Source organism: Calonectris borealis, chromosome 17 (genome assembly GCF_964195595.1).
Source record: "Calonectris borealis chromosome 17, bCalBor7.hap1.2, whole genome shotgun sequence".
Classification (NCBI taxonomy): domain Eukaryota; kingdom Metazoa; phylum Chordata; class Aves; order Procellariiformes; family Procellariidae; genus Calonectris; species Calonectris borealis.
Genome location: NC_134328.1, coordinates 16,436,241 through 16,452,306, shown reverse-complemented (window position 1 = coordinate 16,452,306; position 16,066 = coordinate 16,436,241).

The window sequence follows — 16,066 nt, the reverse complement described above, 5'->3', positions numbered from 1 at the left end:
TTGCTCCTCCAGGAGTCCGTTCCCTGTAATGCATTATCTGCTCCCAGCATTGCCCAACCCCGAGCTTCAATTCCTGCCCTCGACTGCTGGACCTGGCACCGGCTCACGCAGCCCCGTGGTGCCTCTCCTCCGCACGCCTCCGCCAGGTCCCGCTCCATCCTTGCTTTTCCCGGAGAAGGCAGCGCTGGTGTAACCTCCCCCGGCGCCTGCAGCCGCGTCCCTGCACTGCGCTCCTTCGTCTCCGACCTCCGAGGGTTTTTTGGGGTGAGGGGAGCGGGGCTGCCCCGGCAGACGTGGGCTCCCGGCCCCTGCAGGGTGATGCAAACCCCCCAGGAAGGGTGGGAACACCCTGGCCCGGAGCCCCCCCGGCATCCCGCGAGCACGGGCAGGGCTGAGACCTGCTGGGAGCTGGGAGGCCCTGCCGGGGCCGGGCCGGGACCCCCGGGGGGTGCAAGGCAACCCCAAACCCACTCTGGGTTCCCTGCCCGGGCAGGGTTAGTGAGCGGCAGACACAGCGTGTTTTTGTTTAATCTGCAGGGAAATTTTCACACCTTCCTTTGCTCTTTTCCTCGCCAGCCCCTCCGCCCGCCAGCGCGTCACCTTCGCGGGGGCAGCTGCCCATCTGGTGGCAGTTGCGGGTTTTTTTAAACGTTTTCCTCCCTCCCTCTTCCTCCTCCACCCATGCAGCCCCCTCTGCTCCTCCTCTGCTCACCCTCATGGGCACCTTTGCTTTCTCCCTGCATTTATTGCCGGAGCAGCACGGTACAGCTCAGTGGCACAAGGGAGGATGGAGAGATGCTTGTGCCCGTGCCGGTGTCGGTGCCGGCTGGGATTTGACCCTCCCGACCTCCAGCAAGGGCAGTTCCACCTGGAGAGCAGCTCCCAGCCTTGCACACGCGCGAGCAAACCCCGCTTCTGCTCCCAGGGCTGGAGGGGTCTCTCCTAAGGACAGGGTTAAGGCAGCAGCCACGTTGCCTCCTCTTTCTGCGCGGGGTTAGGAGGGGTATAGCCTGCATCCGTGCAGATGCGAGCTTGTTTATTCTTACCAGATAGTTTGATGGCTTTATCTGATCACAGGTTTTCCTGAGGAAGGAAGGGTGAGTCTGAGTCACTTGAAAATGGGGGCCCTCATCTCTGGGTATGACTGGCGGGGCCATGGATATCAGCAGAACCCCGGGGCGAGACGCGCTCCCGGCAGCTTTTCCTCCGCCGCCACCGTGCCGGGTGGGCATTGCCACGGTCGTTAATAGATGCGAATCCAACGTGAGCACCAGTGGGTGGGGGGATGCTGTGGTGTGGGTGTCGGAGGAAGCGCCCAGGACCCGATGCCGCGGAGGGAAGAGTGAGATCGTTTACGGCGTCCGCACTGTGCAGAGGGGGGAGCTGCTGACACGATGCCCCCGGTGCAGAAAACACCATCACCAGCAAATTGAAAGCAAGAGATAAAAGCTAGTGGCAATTGATAAATTCAACAGAGAGACAGGTTCATGCCCTCCTAGAAGAAAACCCAGATAATTAAACTCCCTTGTTCTGCTAATGCCGTCGGTGAGGGGCTGGAGGAACCAGCCCATCAGAGCTCGTCTGCTTCTGGAGCGCCGGGGGCAGAGGGGTGCCGGGGGGCACCGGCACCCGGCTCACCGGGACGTGGGGAAGGGCAGAGGGTGGAAACAGCTCCGGCTCCTTGAAACCGGGGAGCGGGGCTGGGGGCTGCAGCGAGCCGAGGCCGTCCTCTGCTCCCCAACGCCACCGCACACCAGCGTCCTTCCCCGCTGGCTCTGCGTCTCAGAGAACAAATGAATTTTCCATAAAGTGCCCCCAAAGCACTCGCACTCTGCATTCTGTGGAAACCGGGGGCTTTCGAACCTTTCCGAGGCTCCAGAGAGGGGAGCGGAGCCGGCGACGCTGAGCTGCTGGATGCGCACAGAGCCGGGCCCCTGGGGTCCAGAATTAATAGGACAGAGCAGGGGCTGTTCCCTGCATGTTTTATTTATGGGAATCAGGCCAGTGAAGTTCCCTCAGCTCTCAGAAATAGTCACATCGCCTCTGCTTTGCGCTGCCCACGGCCGTGACCTTGAGAAATGGGTCAGTGCCCGGCCCCCCCCCGCACCCGGGAGGATGCTCGCCCCACGGGAGCCGGCCGGGCTCCCTCCCCGCCACCCCCAAAACTCAGCCTTGACGTGCCCCAGCACCCCCCATGAGCGCCGGTGCTCCTGCCTCCGCTGCCTGCAGCTGCCGGCTCTGCCCGCAGCGGGAGCGACCCGTGAGAAAGGACCCACGGGAACTCCACCAAAAATCCCCCGAACACCGAGCGAGCGCCGGGCACCCCCCGCTCCCCCCTTCCGAGAACGGGGCGCGCCAGGAGCCGGCCCCCCGGCACCGAGGTGACATTTGCCTCTCGCACCAAAGCGAGCCCCTGGGGCACCGGCTGGCGGCGAGGCTGGGGACCCTGAAACAGGAACCACGGGTGGGGCTCGGCTTGGTTTCTTTTTTGTTGTCTTAACCTGCATTTTTCAGCCGTTTGCTGATGCCCAGTGGCAGGCACGGCCTCGCCCATGCCCGATGGCATCTCCGCCGGTCCCACTCGGCAGCCCAGGGGCCACCAAAGCATCCCCGCGGCGGTACCCGGAGGGGAGGGGGTGCTGATCCGAGGGTCAGATCCTGCCGGAGGAAATCCGAGCGTGCTCCCCTATTTATCCAGGGGAATTGCGGGTTTGCATCCCGGGAGTGGGGGGCAGGAGGGGTGCTTTGCCGGGCAGCACCTTTGGGTGCTTTCGGCACAAAGGCGGGCAGCGCCGGCACCGCGCCGCAGGAACGGGCAGGGGTAACTGGAGAGGAATCGGCAGCCGAGCGGCACCCGTCCCCTCGCCCGGAGCCCTGCTGCAGGAGCTCAGCACCCTGCCTGCAGCTGGGGGCCTCATCCTGACCCCCTGCCTCCGCCGGTCTCCTCCTGATCTCAGACACTGGGGAAAGTGTAGAGTAAAGCCACGGAGCCCGGTGGAAATGCATTAGACTTGCACCAACACTGCTCAGGTCAGGATACGGCCGGGCTGGACGGCTCCCGTCAGCGGGGGCTGGGCAGGCCCTGGCTGCCCTTTGGGGCCTCCCAAGAGCATCGATAAGGTAGAAAACGGTGTAAAACCCAGGCTGCAACTCGAGCAGGCAGGGAGCACCTCCCTGCTCCCACACCAGCCCCCGCTGAACCGGGAGAGATCCGAGGCTCGGCACAAGCGCGGCAATCGCTCCGGTCAACCCGTGCGACTGCGGAAAGCGCGTTGTCGGTGTCTGGTCGGCGGCGATTACGGAGCGAGGCGGCTTTCCCGGGGCTGCCGGTGAGGCCGTGGCGGGGCTGGGAGCAGCACGGTTCCTCTCCCCACCCTCCGGCCCCGGCACAGCATCTCCCTCCCCACTTCCTTCCCTCGCCGATAATTAGCCGGCGTTGATTCTCCCGCAGCCTTCGGCTTCGCGGTTCCCGGTGATTTCTCCCGGCACAGCGTTTCCCCGGCCAAGCCCTGGGAGGGAGACGTGAGACCTGCACCCACGCCAGCTCCCGCTGCGGGAAATGACCGTGGGTGGCCCCGGGAGCGGGGAACCGGGCAGGCGTTTCCCAAAAATCCCATGGCCAGGAGAGGTCCGGGCCAAGGGGCAGCGGTGCCCTTTGCCAGCGCAGGAAATCCGCCCCGGGGGTCCCGAAGCCCAGGGGGTCCGGGCAGCACCTCGGTGCTCCAGGCTCTGCCCTCCCCGTCAGCCCGGGGCAGCGATGGCGGGTGCTGGCAGGGGGTCCCACACCACCGGCCCGCTCCGGTGGGGACCAGCAGCCGGGAGAGGCTGCACACCCACCCGAGGTTTGCTTGCTCTGAAACACGGGCAGCGCCCGGCCGGTCCCCGGGGAGGGTGCGTGGGGCCGGGGCCGTGCGGAGCCCGTCAAGGACCTTCACGTGGCTGCTGCCAGCCGAGGCCGACGAAAGGCTCCGGCCGCCCTTCCTGTGGCTCCCGGCGGAGGGGCCGCTTCCAAACCCACAGCCGCACCCTGACCTCGACCTCCGCCGCTCCACGGCTCAGGGTCCCATGCGGTGCCAGGACCCCTGGGCTCGGCTTGCCGGGGTGGCTGCGGCTGGGCCAGGGTGGTGGGTGCCATCAGGCCACTTTGGGCTCCGGGGCGCTGGCGGGGTCTGCTCTGCCCCGCGCTCCCCCGCAGCCTGGGTCCGCACCCGGACTCATCCCGCTGTGTGCACGGTGCTCCGGGACGGGCAGAGCCCCTCGGCATCCCGTCCCACCCCGGAGACAGACGGAGGTGACCTTGGCCCTGCCACCTCCCTGAAGATGCCTCCCCACAGCCCCGTGCCCTCGGTAGGAGGAGGGTGCCGGAGCCCTGCCGCAGCCCCTCCCCATCCCCTCCGGAGCCCCTCCGTCCCCAAAACCTCCCCAGCACATCCAGGGCCGGGCACTGCTGCTGCCTGCGGCTCTGCTGGGCCGGGGGACGCGCGGAGGGTTTGTCTCCGGCCCCATCAATCCCCCCCGCTCTGCTGGTGCCGAATTTCCTTGAAAGAAGGAAGGGTGGGGTGACCAGGGCAGAGCTCGGCACCAGCTGGGGACAGGGGCTGTTTCCACCCCGTCCCTCCGCAGCCTCGCTCCCCCCAGCTCCCTTTGGGTCCATCTGGGTTTCACCACGCAGGTGGAAAATCCCCATTTGGCATCACCTCCTAGGGATGCCCAGCGTGCGGTACAGGGCACGAGGCTGTTTACCCTTTCCTCAGGAAAAGAAGCATCTGAAGCCTTAAAGAAAAGGCTAAGAATACATTAATCCAATTAATAAAAGGAGCCCCGTTAGAGTATGGAAATTATTTACTGAAAGGGGGAATTTGCCAAGTATAATAAACCTGGAGCAATTTTCTCGCATCTTCGTGGCTGTTCGTTATTTCCAGTGATGACATTTTTGTGTTAGTAGCTGGGCAGGACTCGGATCCCTTCCCCTGATGTGGGCTTTTGCCATATAACAGCTTCTTCATCGCAAGGAGAGGTTTGCCGTCCTGCAAGCTGCGTGCGGGGGGTTTGCCCTTGGCCGGGTACGGACCTGGCAGCGCTGCGGACATGTGTGTCTCCACAGAAGGGATTTCTCCTTCTCTGCTCCAAGCCGGGGTTACATCCTTCCCCGCTGCCTCCCCAAGGACTCGAGAGGCTTTACCCGGAGGTACGTGTCCTCCGGCAGTGTCTCAGGGGCTGGGCAGTGAAATCAATAACAAAAATGATGCTCAGCTCCTACACGGAGCTTTATGTCATCAAAGCCCTTTACTGGCATAAACTCATTAACGGGGAGCAATCGAATTCCTAGTCACAGAGGTCCCAAGGATGCAGATCTTGGGGGCGATGGACCGGAACGCATTGTAATAAGAAATAGCTGCTGTCGGTGGCCCCGCGCGCAGGAGGGCCCCGAGGAGCCGGCGAGAGCAGATGGAGGAGGGAGGCTGCGATGGAAACGGTGCCCAGGGCGGGCTGGCAGCATCCTGGCAGCAGAGCCGCTTCCCCTCCCTGCGGCAGTCGGCGGGCCAGGGTTGGGGAGCCGGGCTCCCGCGCTCCCCACGGCCCCCCGGGGTCTCCCAACGCGATGGAGAAGAGTCCGGCATCATCTCCTCCGCGGCTCCGCTTCCCTTTGGGAGCATCCCACCCCTGCCGAGCCCCTCTGTGCCATCCCCGCTGGAGCATCCCGCTCTGCTCCAGCCCCGGCTGCCCACCCTGGAAGATTTGTTTAACACAAGCCAAAGCAAAAGGAAAATTGGGGATATTCAATCTGGATCGACTGCGCAGCCAGGGATGGGGTGGGCAGGGGGCTGCAAGGTGGGGAGGCGGGGGGGGCTGCAGCCCTCTGTCCATGCTGCATTGCTCAGCGCTGCCGCACCCGGCCCAGAGCATGGCGTGGGACGGGGGGGAGGTGCCGGGGTGACCCCCTGGGTATTTATTACACCCCGCTATTTCTGAGGCGTTGGGCAGCCCGGGCAGGCTCACAGCTCCCAGCGCTGCGGCGTGGGCAGCACCCACGGGTCTCTTGCCCCGTCCCTCACCTCCTGGGACCCCCCAGGACCCCCCGCACCCCCAGCACTGCCCGCTCGGCCCATCCCACCCGGACAAGGGATGCTCGGGGATGGGCTTCAGCCAGGGTGTCCCCCCGGGACTCGGGGCGCGCTCCCACCCATGGCCCTGGCCTCGTGCCCATGGTTGGGTGGGGAACCGCAGCTCCTATTTCTGGTTTTCTCCCTGGGAGGTGCTCCAGGAGGGAGGACGGGAACACCCTGACCTGGTCCCCGAGGTCCCCGAGGTCCCGACTATGGGATGGGTCGAACACACCCGTGCCCAGGGGACGGCTGTGCTGGGAACGGGGAGGGGAGGGACGTCCTGCACCTCTCCCCTTCCCCATCCCTCCTCCCTGCGGTCGGTACCTTCCCTGTCCCCATCCCTGTCCCAGTCCCCGGCTCAAGCTGCCGCTGTCCCCACCAAGACCTGGTGGCAGCGAGGCCCCGGGAGGCTCCTCGGTGTGCGGGGGCATGGAGGGATGTGGGGGCATGGAGGGCTGCGGGGGCACGGAGGGATGCGGAGGCCGTGCTCATCGGGGTTACCTTGGAAACGGCGCCCGAGCCACACATCCCTGTCACCACCGAGGGACCGAGCCACAGCGGTGACGAGGCCAAACTCTGCTCGCCGGGTCAGGGTGACAGCAGGGGTGCCGGGAAGCGTGTCCCCGCATCCCGCTCCACGGCCGGTGCCAGGCAGGGGGAGAGGTGGCTGCAAAGGGGGCTGCGTCCTGCCCCCAGGCAGGGGGGCATCGCCTGGCCCCAGGGGGGGAGAAAAGCCCCTCAAGGGTGGCCGGTGGCTCTCCCCAGCAGCCGGATCCCTCCCTGCAGGACAGGCGCTCCCCGCAAAGCTGGAGCTTTAAATAAATAACGAGCTGCCGACATCTCCCGGTTCTGCTGGCAGCGCCACGCTGGGAGCCCTCCCCAGCAGCCCCCGCGCTCCGAACCGCACTGGGAATGGGGACAGCAGCTGCTGGGAGCTCGGGGTGGGGGCGATGGTGGGGGGAGCTGGGGAAAGGGTCAGGGGTGCTGGGGGGTCGGCGGGTCAGTGGCAGGATCAGCGCTGGCTGACGGCGTCTGCCAACCCCCTCCTCAAAGCCTCCTGTGATGGAGCATCACAACCTCGCATCGAAAATGTGATTTAAACGCTGAAGGTTGGCGGGGGGAGAAGCCTTCCATGCCTGCCCGGGGGCGCTGGGATGGATGCGGGGATGCGGGCAGGGCGTGGGGATGCAGGCAGGGCGCGGGGATGCAGGCAGGGCGCAGGCAGGGCAGGGGGATGTCACCCATCCATTCTTCCCCGATGGAAGATGCTTCATTGCAAACGGGTTTGCACGGTGGAGCGCTCCAGAAGCCAGCGCAGGCTGGGGGAGGCAGGCAGGGGCGCAGGCAGCCAGAGCCTGCAGGCAGGGTTCAGGCAGAGGCCAGGCAACCCGAGCGAGAAGCGCAGGCAGCGAGGAGAGGGACCGGCCAGCGAGCCAAGGAGCCTGAAAGGGCAGCCGCAGGCTTCAATTAGCCAAGGACCGCCGGCAGGATCCTGCCTTAAATAGAGCCTCCGCGCCCGGCTGGCGGGCAGGCAGGGAACTGTGCCCGTGGGCAGCATGGCCTGGCACCCCGCACCCGGCACCCATTGCTCGCCTGGCTGCGGTCGGGGTGTCAAGGGGATGCTGGGGACGGAGGGGCCGGGGGCTGCAGGCGGGCAGGGGGCTGGCATGGCTGGGGTGGGGGCTGCCGGAGGGGGAGCGGGGCCGGACTCTGCTCCGAAAGCAGCTGAGAGGAAGGAAGAAGCAGCTAAAATAAGCAGGTGGGTGGGCAGGGAGGAAATAATAGTGAGGCTGATAAGGAATGGGCTGGGAAAGGGGGAAAAGAACCAAAACGTCCCCAGGAAATAGGAACCGGCCCCCGGGAAGCAGAGGGAGTTCATGGGGGGCAGGGGCACCCCGAGGGAGGAGGGGTCGGGGGAACTGGGGGGAAACCGGGGGGAACCGGGGGTCCTGTGCTCCCGGGGGGGTGGGTGCGCGGGCAGGGGAAGCGCAGGATGCTCTGCCCGGCAGCGTGGGAAACACCGGCCGGGAGCGGGGTCAGCCCCGGCCCCCCCTAAAGCAGGGGGACACGGGAGGGGGTGCGGGCAGAGGCACCGCCAGCGTCCTCGGAGGGCGGGGGGGAGCCCCTGGGTGAGCCCCCCAAGAGCGAAATGCCGGGAAGAGGCGGGCAGCGCAGGGCTCCGGGGGGTTGATGCGCAGGCGGCTGCCGGCTCCGCTCCGGGAATGGCCCTGCTGGGTCATGGCGGGGGGACAGGGACGACACCAACTGCCCAGCACTCAAGGAGCAATTTGGGCTGGACCGGAGGGAGACGGGGCAGGGGGTGGCGGGATGCGAAACGCCCTCTGAGGCAGGGCCCCCCCTGCCCGCCCCCGCCTGCCGGCTGCCAGCACTCCGGGGGCTCCCGCAGCACCCCACCTCCCCTCCGTATAACGCAGGTGGGCGGACGGGTGCCAGGGGGGGTGTGGGGACGTGGGGCTGGGGTCAGGGCAAACCCAGGTGCTTGTGCAGAGGGGACAGGGTGCTGGGGGGGGGTCCGGAGCCCTGCCCTGGGGAGCAGGAGGAGGCAGCTTGGCCGGAGCGCAGGATGCGCAGGGCCGGCTGTCGCTGCTGCCCTGGGAGTTTCCACATTAACCGCACACTGTTTGCATCTGAGCATTTTCCCCTCGCCAGGGCCGCCGCTGCCGGGGGTTATTTCCTGCCCTTTGCGCTCTCCCCCCGCCGCCCCGGCCTGCCCGAGCCCGGCTGCTTCCTCTCGTCCGCCCCGGGGGCTTTCCATGCTGCCAGAAAATAAATCTCATGCTATTTATAACAGAGGGGAAAACGCCAAGGTCTCCTCCAGCCTGGGCTGCCGCGGTGCTGAGTGCGGACGGGCACCCCCGGAGAGATGAAGGAGGGAGAGGAATGTGCGGGGAAGGATGTGGGCAGGCGGGGCGGGCAGGGCGGGCAGGGCAGCCGGAGCCCCGCTTTCATCTCCCTGCCTTCGGACAGGATTTTGGGGAAGGCAGGGAGGAGGGCGCTGGGAGGGGGGCACCGGCTGGGTGATGGGGGACCCCCTTCCCCTCCGCCCTTTGCAGCAGCCCCTGCCACGGTCCCCCAGCCCAGCACCCTTTATTAACGTCACCCATCACCCCCAGGCAGGCAGGCAGGCAGGAGACGATGTGTGTGGGTCACCCCACGTCTGCTCCCACCGCCCCAGCTGGGAGGGGATGCGGTGACCAGGAGATAACACCCATCACCCTCCTGGAATGGGGGGGACCCACGCAGGGGGGTGGCCTCAGTGCCTGCCCCGAGGGACCCGGGGACATCAGAGGGTCCCCTGGGGTCAGGGCTGGGACAGTTGCTGTTTTTAACCCCTGTAAGTGCCTTAGGGAGGCTGCAGTAGGATCAGCTGGCTAATGCCTGGCGGGGGCAGAGGGGGGCTGGGGAGTGGATGGAGCCGATGAGAGGAGCATGGAGAGGCCCCCCCTACCTTGCCGCTCCCTGAGGGCGGCTGTCCCCGCTCCAGACTGGGACGCTGCCATCCCCTGCCAGCCGTCCCCACTCTCGTCCCACGAGTGTCTTTCCAGCTGTACCAATGTGAGCCGGGCGACTCGCACTTTCCCGTGACTCCAGGAGCTGGGGATTTATTCTTTGCAAGGCTCCTGCTAAAATCTTTTCACCTGCGGGACCCCCGCCTGCCCCCGCACTCCCCAGCCCTCCCGTCTGAGCGGGAGGAGGAGGTCCCTGCTCTCCTTCTCCCGACGGGAGACGTTGCGCAAAGCCCACGGCCAGCGGAAGTGCGGGAAGAAAAGCAGGGAGAGCACGAGGACGGTTTCCAAGCGCCGGGTGGGAGGAGAGCAGAAAACAGGAGGTGGAGGTGAAAATGTCAAACCCAGCTCCCGCTCCCCCTCGCGGGGCTGGCTCTGCCGGGGACACAGCACTCGCCGGTGGCTTTTGGTCCTCGCCCCTTGTCAACGAGACCACCTTTGCCTCCCCAACACGGCGGTGATGCTGGTGGCCGCCTCCCTGCCAGCGCCGGCAGCTTCGGCTCAGCGCACGCCGTGGCACGGCCATCGCCGCCGGCACCCGGGGCTCAGCCCGTGCCAGAGCTTTCTGGGAAAACCTGAGCTCCGCGTTCCCAGCCCGGGTGCCTCCGGCTGCCTTGGATGCCACTTTCCTGCGACTCGGAGGGAAGGGCCGTTCGATGCCCATCGGTGTCTGCGCTGGGAGGAAGGGGGACGTGTCCCACCAGTGTCCCCCAGTCCTGTGGGCATCCCCCGGGGCGGCTGGCAGATGCCCGGGGGTCGAAGCCCCATGCGGCTCCTGGTCGGGGGCTGCCCGGCTGTGTCCCAGCATCACCCCAGGCTGGGGGATTCCAGCGCTGGGAGCGGGGCAGCCCCCGTGGGGTGGGACACCCGCAGAGCTCCAGGCTGGGCTTCACCTGCGCCTGCCCCCGGCCAGGCCTGATCCTGCCCGCAGGGAAACCCCTGCTCTGTGCCCTGGGACAGCCCAGAGCATCCCTGGAGACTTGCCCCGGGAAGGGGGATAACCGGGGTTTGGGGACTGTGCCCATCGTGGGGCTCGCGGGGGTCACCCAGAGTGGGCCTGATCCTGCAGCAGGGACGGTGCCGAGGGGCTCTGCCCGCGGCCAGATGGCTCCGAGGAGCCCTAAGCTCCCCGTAATGCCCCTAATTGTCCCACAGCACAGGAGCAGGCGGCCCGGCCCAGCTGGTGCCTGCGTCCCCCCGCAGCAATGGCTTTGGGACCTCTGGCTATTTTTAATCCCAGGAAGCTATTTTTGAGGAGAGAGGCTATTTTCCCTGCCCGCGGCTAATCCTGCCTTGCTTTTCAACCTTACCCAGCTATTTGCCAGGGCCGGGCGATGGGCAGCTCCCTTCCCGGGGCAGTCTGCATCCAGGAGGATTCGGGGCAGGAGGAATTGGGTGGGAAGTGCTGGCCGGGATGGGGTGGTCCTGCACCCTCTGCCCCGCACTGCCGGGTCCTTGCTGCTGGGCGCCTGGCCTGGCACTGGGCAATGGCACCATGGTGCCACGGAGGGGAACGTGCCCCATTTGGGGACGCGAGCTGACAGTCCCCCCCAGCCCACCCCGCGGGAGCTGGGAAGGCCATCAAAGGATGGGGATGCCAGAGGTGACGGGGGCCGTGTGTCCCCTGGGCGTTGCGGGGACCGCAAGGTCCTGGGAGCGCTGGCAAACTGGGACTGAACTGGAAGCAGGTGTTGGGCATGTCCCGGAGGAGAGGGGCCGGCGGGGAGGAAGGGTGGGGGTGCGGAGGGCCGGGGGGTCGCAGCCCGCGGGGAGGAGCCGGGGGCACATCTGGCGGCGGAGGGGTGGCAGGAAGCATCGTGCTGGCTCGGCCCCCCGTGCTCGGCCGCCTCGGGGTCCCGGGGGGGCCGCGCCACTGCCAGATGTTGTGCAGCTGTCTCCGGCGCTTCCTCTCCCCCCGCGTCCTCCGGGAAGCTCTCCCCTGCGCTTCCTCAGCAGGGAGAGTGGGGGGAGACCCCCCCGACCCCCCGCTCCTCCGGCCCCGGCTTCCTGAGCCGCCGGGTCTGCTGCTCCCGCGTTCGGCTCTTTCGCCGCTGGCTCATCCCCCCATCTCCTCTCCCATCTCTCCCCGGCCCCGCGCTCCCTTTCCTCTGCCAGCTGCCCCCCAGCTCCGGGCCCTGGGGGGTCTCGCCTCCCGATCCCGGGCCGCATCCTGCGCTCCAGCTGCAGGGAGAGCGGCAGCGAGCGTGGCCGTGGGCTGCGGGAGCCGGGGGAGATGCCCGTCGCCGAGCATCGGCTCACGCCGACTGCGGGATGCAGATAGGATTCGGGGATTAGAGCGGCTTAGGGAGCAGGGTTTCTCCAAGCGGCAGATGGTGCCGGATGGATCCCAGGGCGAGGGTAGCAGGGTGGGAAGCAGGTCCCCGGGCCGCCCTGGGCAGGGCAGGGGAAAATCAGGCAGAAGGGGGGAGAAGGAGGATTTTCGCCCATCCCCACTTCTGGACAGGAGCACGAGGGAGGGCTGGAGGGCCAGATCCTTCCCCCGGCTCCCAAGCGGGCCAGGTGCCAGGGAGGACATCCCACGCCGACAGCCAGAGCTGGTCACAGCCAGGGCAGCTCCTGCACCCCGTGGCCCCCCGGGGAGCCCCCCTTGTGCCCCCCCAGCTGCGGAGCTCAAGGTCCTGGGGACGGGACGTGGCTCTGTCACCCATTTGGTCCTTCAGCTGCTCACGTCCCCTGTCCCCACGAGCGCACGTGTCCCCACGAGTGTGCACGTCATCCTGTGAGTGCATGGGAGGCCTCGGGACCAGGGGCTTCCCCCCACGTGCCCCCACGTCCCCTTGCATCCCTGGGGGGGGCTGCGGGCAGCAGGGTGCTGCCGTGGGGCTGGAGCGGGGCGATCCCTCCTGCCCTGCGGCGCTGGCAGCCCCCCGGGCTCTGCTGCGACTGCGGAGATGAGCAACTTCACCCCAAACGCTGCCGGGGGAATTCCTGGTGACGAGGGTGGAAACGACCTGGTTCAAGAGGTGACGAGGGGGGGACCGGAGAGAAACCCCACAGCCGGGGAGGCCGCGCCGGCGGCCGGCACAGAGTGCTCAGGCCGCCCCGGGAGCTGCTTCGGAGCTGAGAGCAGCCAAACGAGCCGGGATAATGAAGCAGGAATCAAGGGACCCATTTCCCGGCGGAGGGGCGCAATGAGGGGCTCCAAAACCGGCCCCAAGGAAGCAGGAGCAGGCCGGTTGGCCACAGAGGGGAGTCCGACCTGCCCCGGCCGGGATGGGTCCCACGGCTCCCGAGGGCGTTTGGGGTGGGAGCAGGGGGAGCTCTGGCTGCAGGCGGGGAAGCCCAGCCGCCGGCCGGGCAGTCACCGACACTTTCCGGGGAAGAGCGGGACCCGGGCGGGAACCCCTCGGGCAGCCCACGGGCGCGTGGGGCTTTCTGCTCGAGGCGGGGAGGTGGGCGCGGGGACCCCCAGGGGATGCCGGGACCCCAGCCCACCCCGGGCTGCTCCATGGGACGGAGCCAGACGGTCCGTGTGTCCGCACCAAGCCACCCGCGCCGGCGGGGAGATGGCGATGTGGGGGATGTTGGGTTGCTCCAGGCCGTGAGCCGGGCATCCCGCAGTGGGTGCTCCGGATCCGGCCCACGGGCCCCACGCCTGACGTCTGCCCTCCGGCCCCAGCAGCTGCACCCACGTCCCCTGGGCTCAGCCCCGCTCGAGAGTCCCCGTCCTTTCCCCAGCGGCAGCGGCGGTGGCTCTGAAAGAGGAAGCGTCGCCCCCAGCGTCCCCCCACCGCGGGCCGGGGGCTATTTTGGGTTTGGAGAAAAGCGGAAGGCAGCACCGGGCGGGCGATGCCCCGCAGCACGCAGGGGACGGCGGCGGGTGGGGAAAGAGGAACGCCAACACCGCCCCGCGCCCCCTGCTCCCGGCGGGGGCGAAGAAAGAGGATCCATCTCACCTGAAGTGTAAAAGGGGTTTTTTGGGGCGCACGAGGGGGGCTCGGGCAGCCCCTGGGGTGATGGCTGCAGAGTGATGCTTGTAGGGGACCCCCCGGCACTCCCAGCTCCCAACCTCCACCTTCGTGTTTGCCAGTGCCCCAAGACTGGAGGAGCGAAGGACGAGGGGGGGCTGGGGCACTCACCGTTTTTTAAAGCTGCTTTTTGCTCTTAAGAGTGGCTTTGCCACCAGCGCCCAGGTAAACGCCATCCCGTGCAGCCGCCCGGCGTGGGCGACAGTGAGCGGGCGGCAGCTCTCCATGGAAGGGTTGGGTCTGTAACCACGAGTGGGGTCTGGCTCTGCCGGGGAGTCACGGATGGGTGGGCGGATGGACGGATGGATGGATGGACAGACAGGTGGATGATGGGCAGATGGACACAGGGAGGGAGGGAGGGAGGGATGGACGGACAAATGGATGGGCAGATGGACACAGGGAGGGATGGATGCATGGATGGGCAGACACATGGATGCATGAGTGGATGGATGGACGGACGGACAGATGGACGGGCAGATGGATGGACAGACAGGCAGCACAGTCACGCTGCACCCACACTCCGCTGGAGGCCATCCAGCCGTGCCCCCTCCCCACTGCACCCCCCGGTGATGCTGTGCCCCCCGTGTCAGCCCAGGCACCGATGCCCTGCCGGAGCCGAGGGCTGGGACATCCCGGGGGGCTCGGCGGGGCGGGGGGCACTGCCGTGGGGGGAACAGGCAGGGCCGAGGGCTGGCCGTGGGCCATCACCGCTGCGTCTGGGCGCAGAGATAGCCCCACCGACCACCCCTCCTGCACGGGGGATGCTCCGTTAGCACCTCACGCCTGGGAATTGTGCTTGGCCGGGCAAAACGTCTTAGGGCTCTATCAGCCAGCGCAGGCTCGCTCCCGACGAGGCTAATAGCCACTGACTTAACGAGCAGGAGCCAGGACCGCTCCGCTGGGCCCTTTCCAGCCGTGGGGAGGAGCGACAGGGAGAGCAGAGCCCAGCCGGCTTTGCAGCGGGCAGGGAAATCTAGGTCAGGGCTTGCTTTAAAAGGGGGCACGGAGCCCAGATCGCCTTGGCTTCCAAGTGAAGCCACGGAGCAGCGGCGCCTGCCCGAGCCCAGCGCGGATGCAGGGAACCGACGGCCAGGAAACGTCCGTGCTCACCCGGAGCATCCCCGTCCAGGGAGCTGTGGCGGCCGAGGACGCCCACGGGTGACGCTTCCCCTCTGCGCGGCCCTTCATGCAGTTCCTAGCTTTGCTGGGAAACAACCGTGATTTGTAACTCTGGCTCTGCCAGGGCTGGAAAATAAGGTGCTGCCCGGGGACATGCACTTTCCAGAGACACGGAGCGATGCCCGGGCACAGGGAGATGCCGCTTGCCTCCCAAATGAGACATCCCCCCACCCACCAAAGCTGGCCCCTTCCCTCCCCTCCGCCTCCACACGGCTGGAAGGGGATCAGCGAAGGGAACCGGCCCCAGGCCTGACATTTCAGCGCTCGCCAGAAAATGGCAAAACAAAACAAAAAAAAAAAGCCCCAACCGAGCAAAAAGCCTGGCGGCAGCAAAAGGGGAACTTGGGGGAACACGGAGGGCGCGAAGCTGCGGCTGCTAGGGCGAGCGAACGCCTCTGCCGACGGCGCAGACGTTTTGCCCCCAAATTACTGCCCAGCCCCGGCTGAGCCGCAGCGGTTTCGAACAAAAGCAATGATCCTCCACAAAGAGGATTTTTTGTTTTCCCTCCCCAAATGCAGGATTGCTCTCTGCTTCCCAACACCCTTCAAGGGCTTGGGATGGGGAATAATTAAGTTGGCAGCATGATGCATTTAATTAACAGCCAGCGCTTGAAGGTAGACCGAAAGTAGCTGCTGGAGCAGTGGGTCTTTGGAGGGCGATCCTCCGCGTCCCCAGGAGGCACAGCCTGATCCCCGGCCGTTCTGCGAGGCTGGACGTGGCAGTGGGGTTTCACGCCTGGCAGAGCTGGCAGAGGCCACTGCAGCTCCCTGCGAGCCGCAGCCATCCCGGCTCCTCCTGCTGCAGCCACCTCTCAGGGCCAGATTTTCAGGAATCCAGGCTCTGGTGAGCCTGGAAAAATTCAGATTTTTCACATGGGCTCAGCATTTGGCCACTTCCTGGGTTTCCACTGAGCCCAGCTTCAAAATGAGACCTGCGCCGAGGCTTCAAACCTCACAATAACCTCCCCAAAATAAAAAGCTGAGCTGTTAAAATGCTCCCCGTCCTTTCCAAGACAAGCAGACACGCAGGGTGGGCGACGCTGGTGGCTGTGCCCTAGAAAGGGCATTTCCAGGAGCGCTGGATGCCGTTTGCTAACTGCAAACCCTCTGCTCGGGCGGCCGAGGCACGGTGTTGGAAAGGGTCCTGAGAAATTCATGCCCATTCCCCCATTTATGTTCACTTCCCTTTTCACGCCTCATCCTGGGCAACCCAAAGAGACCGAGTGGAAAAGTCTCTGAAAACAAAGCTACCTGGAAACCAGAC